Genomic DNA, 11882 nt, shown 5'->3' on the forward strand with positions numbered 1-11882 from the left:
CCTGATGAAGGTGGGAGCGACTACAGGCCGTCTCCTGGTTCCCCTCAGAGCAGCTACAGGCCATCTCCTTCAGGAGGGTTGAGCGGCTACAGGCCGTCTCAGGGAAGACACCTTCGGAGTGGCTACAGGCCATCTCCTAACGAAGGCGGGAGTGGCTACAGGCCATCTCCTTCAGGAAGTTTGAGCAGCTACAGGCCGTCTCAGGAAGGACACCTTCGGGGTGGCTACAGGCTGTCTCCTTATTACCCTCAGAGTGGCTACAGGCCGTCTCCTCATCGAGAGGTGAGCAGCTACAGGCCGTCTCAAGAAAGACACCTTCAGAGTGGCTACAGGGCATTTCCTGATGAAGACGGGAGTGGCTACAGGCTGTCTCCTTATTGCCCTCAGAGCGGTTACAGGCCGTCTCCTTAGCAAGGGGTGAGCAGCTATTCTGTCTCAGGGGTGCTGGCAGGAGCTGGAGAAACAGTTTCATCCCGAAGCTGGTTGGGGAAGGCTCGTCCGGAAGGTAGTCTAGTATTCCTGTTGTGGTTGTGGTGGGCGAGTTCCGGGTCATAGGGGTGCACGGCACGGCTGACTTATGCCGTTGTTGCTCCGAGTCCCGACACATAGTCATTGCTCCTCTGTGGGCTCCTTGTGGGGGTGTCTGGGAGCTTCTGGGGGTACTATACTGCATTTTACGGCTGTTCTTCAATATTCACTTACTTTGGTATTTTCTGGCCTCACTGTGTTCACTGTGAACTCACATTTATACTCTTAGTGCCGATCCCACTGTTTACTATGAATTCACTGTCTTTTCGTGCACACTTGGTTTCACTCACTGGGGGAAGGGAAGGTCCAGGGCTCAAACTCTCAGCCCGGGGTGGGTGGAGGCCCTGTGGGAGTCCCTTTGTCCTGCGGCCACGGGACCACTCTCAGGGGCGCCATCTCTGTTCTGGAGCTCGGACTGTGCGTGGCGAAAGGCCCCTCACTGTTGGGACTGGGGACTGGGGTCTGACCCTTGGGAATGGGGCTAAACAAGCATTGGAGGCACTCACTCAAGTGCCTGGTGAAGGACGGGCGTTGCCTTCATTGGGGTGGGGAATGGGCCCGGCTGGGGGTCCAGGGGATGTCCTCAGAGGGGCACCAGCTGCAGTCTTCTGCTGGGGGCTCTGCCGTCAGGGCTGGGCTGCGGCGTCGCTCTCGGCCGGAGTCTGTCAGGCTGGTGTCCTCCTCCTCCTGATGTAGGGAGAACAACCCTGGGGACAGTACAGGGCCACTCCACCAATCCTCCGAATAGTGGTCTTCCTCCTGGAGATTGCCTCGGTCTGGGTCGACATGTGGGTAACCTGTGCTCCTGCCAGAGGGCAGGACTGAGCACAGCTCACCATTTCGTTGTGGAGTCACAGGGGGCAAGAGGCTTTGGTGACTTTGCCCGGCATGGCTACAGGCTGTCACTAGGTTCCCTTGGACAACAGATGGAGGGCGGCTACAGGCCGTCCCTTCGCTGTCAGCACGGCTACAGGCCATCGCCAGGGCCCGACTGCCTAACGGGCACTCAGGCAAGGTGTGGCTATAGGTCTTTGCCTGCCTGCCGGTGCGGCTATTGGCCGTCACCGAGGTCCCGCAAGGAGGGCACTGTGCAGGAGAGGAGTAGCTCCAGACCGGCTCCTCCCTCCGGGCGTGGCTATAGGCTGTCGACGGTGGCGTGCCCTCTGAGGCAACTACAGAAGGAGAGGGGACGTACCTGTCTCTCCCCATCGCGGCTATAGGCTGTCACTGGTTTCTGTAGGGGGTGTGAGCAGCACTAGGCAGAGCGGCTTTAGGCTGTTTCCTAATTAACGGTCCGGGTATAGGCCGTGGCCCTTTCCTTTTGTGAGCGGCTATAGGCCGCCTCTTTATTAACTGAGTGGCTATCGGCTGTCCCAGATGCCCGACTGTAGACCGTGGCTGGGGTGTTGCTCGGAACTGGTAGGCCAGTTCCACCCCGATCCTGTCGGTGGTCAGCTTACCCGGAAGGTAGTGCACTTTGACTAAGGTGGTGGTGGCGGGCAAGTTCCGGGGAATAGGGGCACGTGGCCCAGGTGATCTTTTGGCCCTGTTGCCTGGGCGCAATCCATGCGCCGTCCAGCCCTCCGTGTCCTCCTCCCGGGGGTGTGGTGGCGGCTTGTGTTGTTATTGTTGGCATTTTAATTTCTTACCTGTGAAATGTAACGCCATCTCTCCTCGATGCATTCCTGTGCTCATTTTTGTATCCATAAGCTGTACAGTGGACCATGGCACTATATTTTCTGGAATCATCAGGTGCTTTCAAAAACCCAAAGAGAAGCTCAGTATAAAAATGCGGTCATCAGGCGTGGTGTAACATGGCTGCCACTGCACCAGCGCTGCCCTGGAGGCAGCTACATAAATTATGCTGTGCTGCCAATGAGAAAGCCTCTCCATACTATAAAGCTCAGTGAGATTACCATGATGGCGATGACGAATGCGGGTGTTTTAATAAGGCGGCCGTAAGTCACACGCTCGTTGGGAGGTAGCCCTCCATGTTATACAGCTGAGTGATGTGTACACAGCACTGAGCTCTGTAATAGAGTGGCTATATCATGGCTAACACAGCGTAACTGATGTACCCGCCGCCAGGGAGCACTGGTGTAGCGGCAGCCATGCTACACCTCGCCTGATGCCTACGGTTTTTGAACCAAGGTGTTCGTTGGGTTTTTAACCCTTACACCGCGGGCTTGTTTTCCAATGTTTTGCATGTCCCGTGGGCATATTTGGGCTCCGACAGACTCTCAAAAAATATTTACCAAAAATCAGTTATTAGTCCTAGAATATTAAAATTACATATGCATATGGCACATACCTTCAGCTTTCTCCTGGGATGTTTGTTGAACCTTCGTCGATTACCGTAGGACTTGTGGAGACCTCTGAAGTTGGGTAACGAAGTCTCCACTTTACACTTCCCGAAAACCCATAATATGATTACCACAGCCAGATATTATCACTAGAAACACTATTCTATGATTATCAAGTAGTTTGGGATCCATACTCCAAAAAAAAAACACTGTGAAAGCAATGAAAATTACAAGCGCGTATGACCTTCCCACTTGCGCTATAGTCATTTCACCACAAGAAGTCCGTTCAGGGTGGGGCCCACCTGGTGAATCACCTCTAGTGATGCTGCCAAATCAACCGTAGTACATGCCTCTCTCTCTCTTATTTCCCATCTATGTGCTATTTGAAATTGTTTTTTATATTCTGTATATAGTAAAGGAAGCTATATAGTACATTGAGTATCACTTTTTAGAATTATAACAACGATTTAAATGAATTCTATGACACGTGGCAGCGCTTTTTTCCCATGTTGCCACGCCATAGAGTTGCCAATTTGACGACCAATTATCGCATTATCACTCTGTCTCCCTACCTACCCCCATGTTATGCTGGTGTTTTTAAGGCGACTTCTCGTCCTAAAAACACTAGCGACTGAAGCGGGGTCCTCTTTCTAGACCGGAAGTAAAGCACCAACAAAGGAACAGGACATAAAAACCAGGCAGTACACCTTAACACATCTATTACCTTAATTCTAACCATTACAATACAACACAGAGTGATATTTGAGATACAGGGGAACAGGGACACAGAGTTAACCTTCAGCACCACAAAATATAGTTACTCAGTACACACTACAATGCTCATACAGGGATATCTTGAATTATATATGGTATTGTCTATGTGTCACTTTTAGGCAGGATATACACTGAACTGATCACAAAGGGGATAAACAAGATTGGGAGTTTGTAGGGGAAATATTACTATAAATAAGATAGGATGCGGATAGCGACACTTGACACAGTCACCTGGTCATGGCGACACTCACGCTCAGGCTTTTGACTGGCCCGCGCACCCTAGCCTTATGCGTTTACAGAAAGTTCTTTTATTGGGGGGACTTGGATAATTACTCTAGGGTTTATTCTCTCTCGTGCCGACACTGAGTTCTTTTGGACTATTGGTAACTGCACTGTTCTTCACTTAGTCACTGTTCACTGTTCTTTTCCCCGATTTGTTCTCGACACAAGGGGCGTCACTATTTACCTGTATCTCCTGGGTAATGTTCACTCCGTGACAAGGGCGTGAGGGTAGATCCCTAGGGGGACCTGGCCTGCAGAGGGCAAGGGATTACCTGCAGGGGAGTCACTGCCCGGGTCACACTCATCGGTGGGGTGCAGGGAGGCCCTCCCGTCTGGGGGCCTCGACCTGGGAGTTGGCCCTCGAGTTGGGGCCTCGTCGGTGTGGTGCAGGGAGGCCCTCCTGTCTGGGGGCCTCGACCTGAGAGGTGGCCCTCGGGACTGGGGCCGAACAGCTGGAGCAGTCGGGCCTGTTGTCTCTGGCTCCGTGGAGTGAGGGAGCTGGGATCGCCTTCGTCAGGAGCCAGTGGGTCTGGCCTGGTTGTCCTGGGACTGCGGGCACCTAGGGGGAGAGGCGCCGACAGGGCTGGGCTGCGGCAGCTTCTCCTTTGGGACTCAGGCAGGAACAAGGATCTCCCAGGCGTGGGAGGTAGGTCCGATATCGGGCCTTGCCACCACTCTAGTGTCACCTCTGGGGCTATATTCCTGGGTGGTGACGAAGGGCTCCCACAGAGGGAAGAGGCTGGAGAAGGACTCACGTCACTCGTGTCCTCTCTGGTACGTCCTGAGGCCGGAGCCTTGGGTCGCCTTACCCTGGTACGTACGTTGGCTGTGGCCGTGAGCTTACCCGGCGTACAAGGAGCAACTGAAGGGCGTACAGGGCCGCTCCTTCCCCGCCACGTATAGGGACCGTTGGCGCGGTGTTGCTCCCGTACTAGGGGACAAGCCGGAGTGAGGGGCACAGAGGCCACACTCTCTCCAGTACGTACTGAGGCTATCTTCAGGGGCTTCTCTACCCTGGTACGTGCCACGGCCGGAGCCGGATGCCTACCCGTCTTACAGAGAGCAACTGAAGGGCGTACAGGGCCGCTCCTTCCCCGCCACGTATAGGGACCGTCGGCGCGGTGTTGCTCCCGTAGTAGGGAAAAGCTACACGTACGATAGCAGGGGCTCTTTACCCTGGTACGTACTCTGGCCGTAACTGGGAGCTGATCTTTCCGACCAGAAGCAACTGAAGGGCGTACGGGGCCGCTCCTTTCCCCACCACGTATAGGGACCGTCGGCGCGGTGTTGCTCCTGTAGGAGAGAACAGCAGGAGAGGGATGCACTGGGGCAACTCTCTCTCCGGGGTGTACTAAGGCTGGAGCCTTGGGTCGCCTTACCCTCGTACACTTTATTAGGCCGTAGCCTTGGGCCTCCTGCCCTTCGGCCTCCTGCCCTAGAGGGTGTAACAATTGCCGTCAATACGGTGTTACTTGGGACTGAAGCTAGTTCAGTCCCACCCCTTTTCTGACGACGGTTGTTCCGCCCGCAAGGTAGTTGCCTTTCCCCGGTCACCTGGTGTTGGGGCAGTTGCGGGGAACAAGGGCCCAGGACCGTAGTGTCCTGGTGACCCTCTTGATTGGGGTCACTAACCCCACTGTTGTGTCCTCCTGGGGTGGTGGTGCGGTGGCGGCCCGGTGGTGGGGTGGGGGGTGGTGAGGTGGGAGGTCCGGCAGCGGGCACGGCGGGCATTTTACCCCATCCCACCTGTTTCTCTCTCTCTCTCTCTCTCTCTCTCTCTCTCGTCAATGTAACAGAAAGTTCTGATGACAAAGAAGATTATGATTAAAGATCAGAGAGAGGATTAGGCCTACAGGGGAAACCTCTTATAAATAAAACGCGCCTAGACTTTTACCTCATAGGTGGTGTGGAAAAAAAGTTGAAAATAAATAATAAATATATACAATAAATATATATATATATATATATATATATATATATATATATATATATATATATATATATATATATATATATATATATATATATACAGAGAGAGAGAGAGAGAGAGAGAGAGAGAGAGAGAAACAGGTGGGATGGGGGTAGGTAGGGAGACAGAGTGATAATCCGATACTTGGTGGTCAAATTGGCAACGTCGCACTTGGGGAAATTCCAACTTCTGCCACACCCTGAACGGACTTCTTGCTGCGAAAGGAGTATAGTTCGCTGTTGGTATTCTGTCATTTATTATTCATAAAACCCCTCACACTTTATATTTCTATTACTATATAACACTTATATATATCTGCAGTCTTTATCCACAAGTTTCCTTCAGTAGTATTAGTTTATTGTCACTGAAGTCATTCAATTTTTCATTCAGTAAAATACGTAGAGAGCCACGGATTCACTTTCACTGTTATAACCTCAAGTATTTGTACTCATATTCTTATATTACTAATTACTTACATTTCTATTTACATTTTCTATTGTATTTTCAATATTTACACTTCTATTTTACTTACACTATGTTATTCACTGTCACTTGCAGTAACATAAAACTATATTACACTGTTCAGTCATATGTACTGTACATCCATTGCTTTCACTTGCTATTTACACATTATTTACACATTATTTTCCTTTCCCACTTGCACTTTTAGAACTGCTTCTGGCTGTGGTAATCAAAGAAGCAGGTAACACAGAGGGGAACCTGGCACTCAGCGCACTGCCAAGAGGTGCGTTTGTGCTCAGGTGTGCGTCGGGTGGTATGTGCACACACCTGGCACCTGCGGATCGCAGCCTTCCTCTTGGTTGTGGCAGGCATTTGCACCAGTCTGTGCCGATCTTTGTACGCCCTCTGCTCAAGTCTGTCGAGAAGTGTTACTGCATGGTGCCTTGGAGTTGCTGCTGTCACCCTACTATATCTTTCAAGCAGCTGCTGAATACAAGTCCTGGCAAACAACCTCAGGGAGAAGGACTTGGGTGGCTTGACCTTCATCTTGTACAGGATGAAGGCGTTCAGCATCGTCATGTCTATGAGATGCAGAAAAACTTTCCTGTACCACCTAGTATTCTTCCTGAGGCAGTCGATCTCTCCAATCATCATGTTGGACTTGTCCACCAGCCGCATGTTGATATTGTAGTCTAAGACAGCATCAGGTTTCCTCACAGGTTCGCCTGTCGTACGGTCGACCTTCCCACTGTCTGTCATTTCCCCTTGTGTACGTTGGTGTGTATGTGCACGACCCTCTTGTCATGCCACCGTATTGCCAGCATCTTCTCAGACTTGCGTAGGTGCACGTCTCCTCGCTGCGAGGTTCCTGCCTCTGGGAATTTAGGGAAGTGGGCACGATTACTCTTGACAGTGCCGCAGGAGCCGATGTCGTGCTCTGAAAGTTATTTGGCAAGTTTCGGTGCTGTATAATAGTTGTCTGTATACAGCACATGATTCCCACCAAAATACCTTTCAAGGAGCACTTTCACTACACAGACTGAGAAGCCAAGGGGGTGTGTTTTATCAAGATCGACAGTGCTGGCTGAATAAATGACGAAGTCAAGGATGTACCCCATCTTACAGTCGCACAGTACAAAGAACTTGATTCCAAAGCGATGGCGTTTGCTTGGAATGTACTGCACAAACCTAAGACGTCCTCTGAACAAAACCAAGGATTCGTCAATGACAACCTTCTGAAAGGGATGGAAGAATGTCATAAACTTATCCTTCATTCTGCTCAGAATCTCCCGGATCTTCCAGAGTGGGTCGGTTTGGGAAAGTACATCGTTGTCAGCAAAGTGCAGGTTTCCCATGATGTTCCGGAAGCGATCTCTGGCCATGTACTTATTGAAGGTGGGTGAGGGTAGTAAGGGGTCCATGGACCAGTATTCTTCCAACTAATGTTTCTTTGAGTGTGGCATGAGAAGCATGAGGGCGAAGATCACATACATCTCCTGAACTCCCAGTATGGACCACTGTTGCATCTTGGCTGCACCTGTACCACTTGCAGCACGTTGTGATTCATACCTGTTGGTCTCATCACATATGTGCTGCATGACTTCGCCATCGAGGAAGGCCAAAAGGAAGTCCACACACTCAGCATCCTCGTCAAGAGTGAAGGCAGGCTGTATTCCTGAGGAACTCTCGTCAAAATGGAGATGTTCAGGGACAAAATCGGACCCTTCCATCCACGCGAAGGCGTCCAGGATTCCCTGTCGTGGCGGTGTAGGGTGGGTGAGGGTGGAGGGTGGCTGTGAGGCAGATTTATCTGGTTCAAGGTCACTCGCACTGACCCTGGGTTGCCGTACAGCACTAGCAGCCCTTACTCTACTGGCAACTCTACTTTTACGGGTCAGGGATTTACCTCTTCCTCTACAGCCTGCCTTCACTGTTGATGCTGGTGGTGACTCCGACGACGAAGACTCCGGAGAAAATTCAGCAGAAGGGGAAAAAATGAGTGAAGTGGGGCTTGGGGAACAGAGAGGTGAATCACCTCGGGACTCATGGTGGGCTGGGTCACGCAGGGCCATTGTTCCGGGGCTAACCCGCCGTCTTTTCATTCCCTTCCCAAATTCCTTCCCTTGCTGCACTAATGGCTCCTTTCCCTTGGACCTAGGGATAACTTGGGACACTGAAGCACTCGTACTAGTAGTTTCTGGCACGATTTCCTCACCCGGCTCATCACACGAATCCCCCGATGGGTCATAGTCACTATCCATCATTATCATTGATAATTCGGCTAGTATCCCTGACCGTCTTGGAGAGAGCTCCAACATACTTGATCTCTTTCTTACAACTAATCCTTCTGCTTACACTGTTAATCTTTTCTCTCCGTTGGGCTCCTCCGATCACAACCTTATCACCTTAACCTGTCCTATCGCTCCGGTACGGCCTGCGGACCCTCCAAAAAAACGTCATCTCTGGCACTTTGGAGCTGCGGATTGGGAGGCCCTCAGGCAGTACTTCTTTGATTTTCCCTGGAATGATTTTTGCTTCCATGGCCGGGAGCCATCTGAGTGTGCCTTGCACATTACAGAGGTTATTCTCTCGGGCATGGAAGCATACATTCCTTTCTCATATCCTTTGACTAATCCACGAAAGCCTTGGTTTAATCACGCTTGTTCTAATGCTGTCCGCAACAAGGAGAGGGCCTATAAAAGGTACCGGAGCCAACCCACCCCTGAATCACATCTTTTATACATTTCTGCCCGGAATCGTGCTAAGTCTGTTCTTCGCTCTGCTAAAAATAATTTCATCTGTACAAAATGCTCTCAACTCTCTAACTTGAACTCTTCCTGCTCCTTCTGGCACCTTGCCAAAAACCTTTCTAACAACTTTACCTCATCATCCTTCCCTCCTCTTTTCTACTCTGATGGCTCTGTAGCTATTGCTTCTACTGATAAAGCAGATCTCTTCGCTCAGACTCTCTCCTCCAACTCCACCTTAGACGATTCCGGTGTTGTTCCTCCCTCACTTCCCCCCTCTGACTTCCTCATGGCAAATATTAAAATTTCTTCAGCTGATGTATTTTTTGCCATTGCTGGCCTCAGTACTAATAAGGCATATGGGCCTGATGGAGTCCCTCCTGTTGTTCTCAAGAACTGTGCTTCTGTGCCTACTCCCTGCCTAGGCAAACTCTTTCGCTTTTGTCTGTCAACTTGTACCTTTCCTTCTTGCTGGAAGTTTGCTCTCATTCAGCCAGTCCCAAAGAAGGGTGACCATTCCCAACCCTCTAACTATCGTCCAATTGCTTTAACATCCTGTATCTCAAAAGTTTTCGAGTCAATTCTTAATAGAAAAATTGTAAAGCATCTTTCCTATCACAACCTTCTTTCTGATCGTCAGTATGGGTTCCGTCAGGGACGCTCCACAGGGGATCTTCTCACCTACCTTTCAGACTCCTGGTCATCCTCCTTTCGGACTTTGGCGAAAGCTTTGCCATTGCACTTGACATCTCAAAGGCTTTCGATCGAGTCTGGCACAAATCTTTAATTTCCAAACTGCCCTCTTACGGTTTCTATCCTTCTATCTGTGCCTTCATCTCTAGCTTCCTTTCTGGTCGTTCTATAGCCGCTGTTGTAGACGGCTATCGTTCTTCTCCTAGATCTATTAACAGTGGTGTTCCTCAGGGCTCTGTCCTATCACCAACTCTATTCCTTTTATTCTTCAATGACCTTCTAAGCTGTACATCTAACCCTATCCATTCATACGCTGATGACTCCACCCTTCACCTTTCCATTCGATTCCCACAACGTCCATCTCAGCAGTTACTTCTACAGGCAAGGGATGAGGCTATGGCACACCTAATGTCTGACTTGGCTCGTATCTCTGACTGGGGTAAAAATAATCTGGTTGTTTTTAATGCATCAAAGACTCAGTTTTTGCACCTATCAACCCGACACAATCTTCCACAGGTATACCCACTTATGTTTAATAATACTCAACTTAATCCTGCATCATCGTTGAACATGCTTGGGGTTTCATTTGCTCGGGACTTGTCTTGGAAAGATCATATTACATCTCTTGTAAAATCTGCTTCCAAACGATTGGGTGTGCTAAGCCGACTCCGTTCCTTCTTTACCCCTGCACATATATACAGAGGTTTTATCCGCCCCTGTGTGGAGTACAACTCTCATGTATGGGGGGGCTCCCCATATACAGCTCTTCTCAATAGGGTGGAGTCAAAGGCTTTTCATCTCATTAACTCTCCCCCTCTTACTGACTCCCTTCAACCTCTGTCTCTTCGCCGCAGTGTTGCATCTTTATCTCTTTTCTGTCGCTACTTCAATGGTCACTGTTCCTCTGAACTGTCCACATGCATTCCTCCACTTCTACGACGGGCGCGTAGCACCCATCTAGCAGCAAACTCTCACCCCTTTTCTGTCCAACTTTCTAATGCAAGAGTCAACCGTTACTCCCAGTCCTTCATTTACGCAACAGGTCAATTCTGGAACTGCCTCCCTCTGTCTGTATTTCCTGCTTCCTATGATCTCCAGTCTTTCAAACACAGTGTGTCCAGGCATCTCGAAATGAATGTATCTTGAATTTGGCTCTCTCTTGTATTTTGTTTTTCTCTTGGAGGGAACAGTATTGCTGGCTCATTGCCATTGGTTCCTTCTTCCTCACATAAAAAAAAAAAAAAGTTCACGTTCCACTGCAGTGTCACTTAGTCCTTTCCTGCTTCCCCCACGAGTTTTTCTGGGTGTAGAGGTCACGGGGCCCTTTGCAATGGGCGCAGAAGCGGCAGAAATGGCGGGGCTCCAGTGCGACATGCTTTGACCACAGAGGAGGAGAAAGAACTAAATGGCGTGGCTTATCTGAGAAGGCAAGGGTTAACAGTGACAATGGGGTTGACAGCTCCTAACTTACATGCTAAGAAATTATTGGTAGAAAATCTCGGCAATACATAAAGAAATAGTGTAGTTCCAGGTGAATGTAAATGTTACTTAGGCTTCTCCCTTCCTTTCTGATATATATTTTTATTACAGAAATAGATTACAAGGCATAATTCAAAGGGGAAATTACCGTGGGAATTTAGCGAATGAATGCATGTGAGGTGTTGTCAGGTGATAATTAGCTAATTCCTGGTGTATACCACTATCACTTACCTTATTTTTTTTGATATACCACGTTGAGTACACCGCTTCCCATCCGATCAGCGAAGTTAAGCAACGTTGGGTCTGGTTAGTACTTGGATGGGTGACCGCCTGGGAACACCAGATGCTGTTGGCATCCCTACGTGTCAAGTGGGGTTGGTGGAGGATTAGTGCCCCTCCCTGTAAAACAACTAACTCTAAGCCCTTGGCCACCCCGTTTGGGATACATGGCATCTGGCAATGGATGGATGGGATATATTATTTTGTATAAGTATAGGGCATAGGGCTTATTTCAATGGATGAAATCTGTGGAAAAATCCGGGGGAGATTTGCTTAGCGCAGCGCGGCAGGGCAGGCAATAGGAAAGGGTAAAGAGATGACGTAGGGAGGGGTGAGAGGGTACTGGAGGGGAGGTAGGGAGGGGAG

At 49.8% G+C, this 11882-nt stretch overlaps 1 pseudogene; it reads left to right on the forward strand.

Moving 5' to 3' along the window:
- The first annotated feature begins 11473 nt into the window (after positions 1-11473).
- Positions 11474-11592, forward strand: LOC145410901 (5S ribosomal RNA; annotated as a pseudogene).
- The last annotated feature ends 290 nt before the right edge of the window (positions 11593-11882 follow it).

This window comes from Coenobita brevimanus, chromosome 86 (genome assembly GCF_032717465.1).
Source record: "Coenobita brevimanus isolate Jiangsu-jjx chromosome 86, ASM3271746v2, whole genome shotgun sequence".
Classification (NCBI taxonomy): domain Eukaryota; kingdom Metazoa; phylum Arthropoda; class Malacostraca; order Decapoda; family Coenobitidae; genus Coenobita; species Coenobita brevimanus.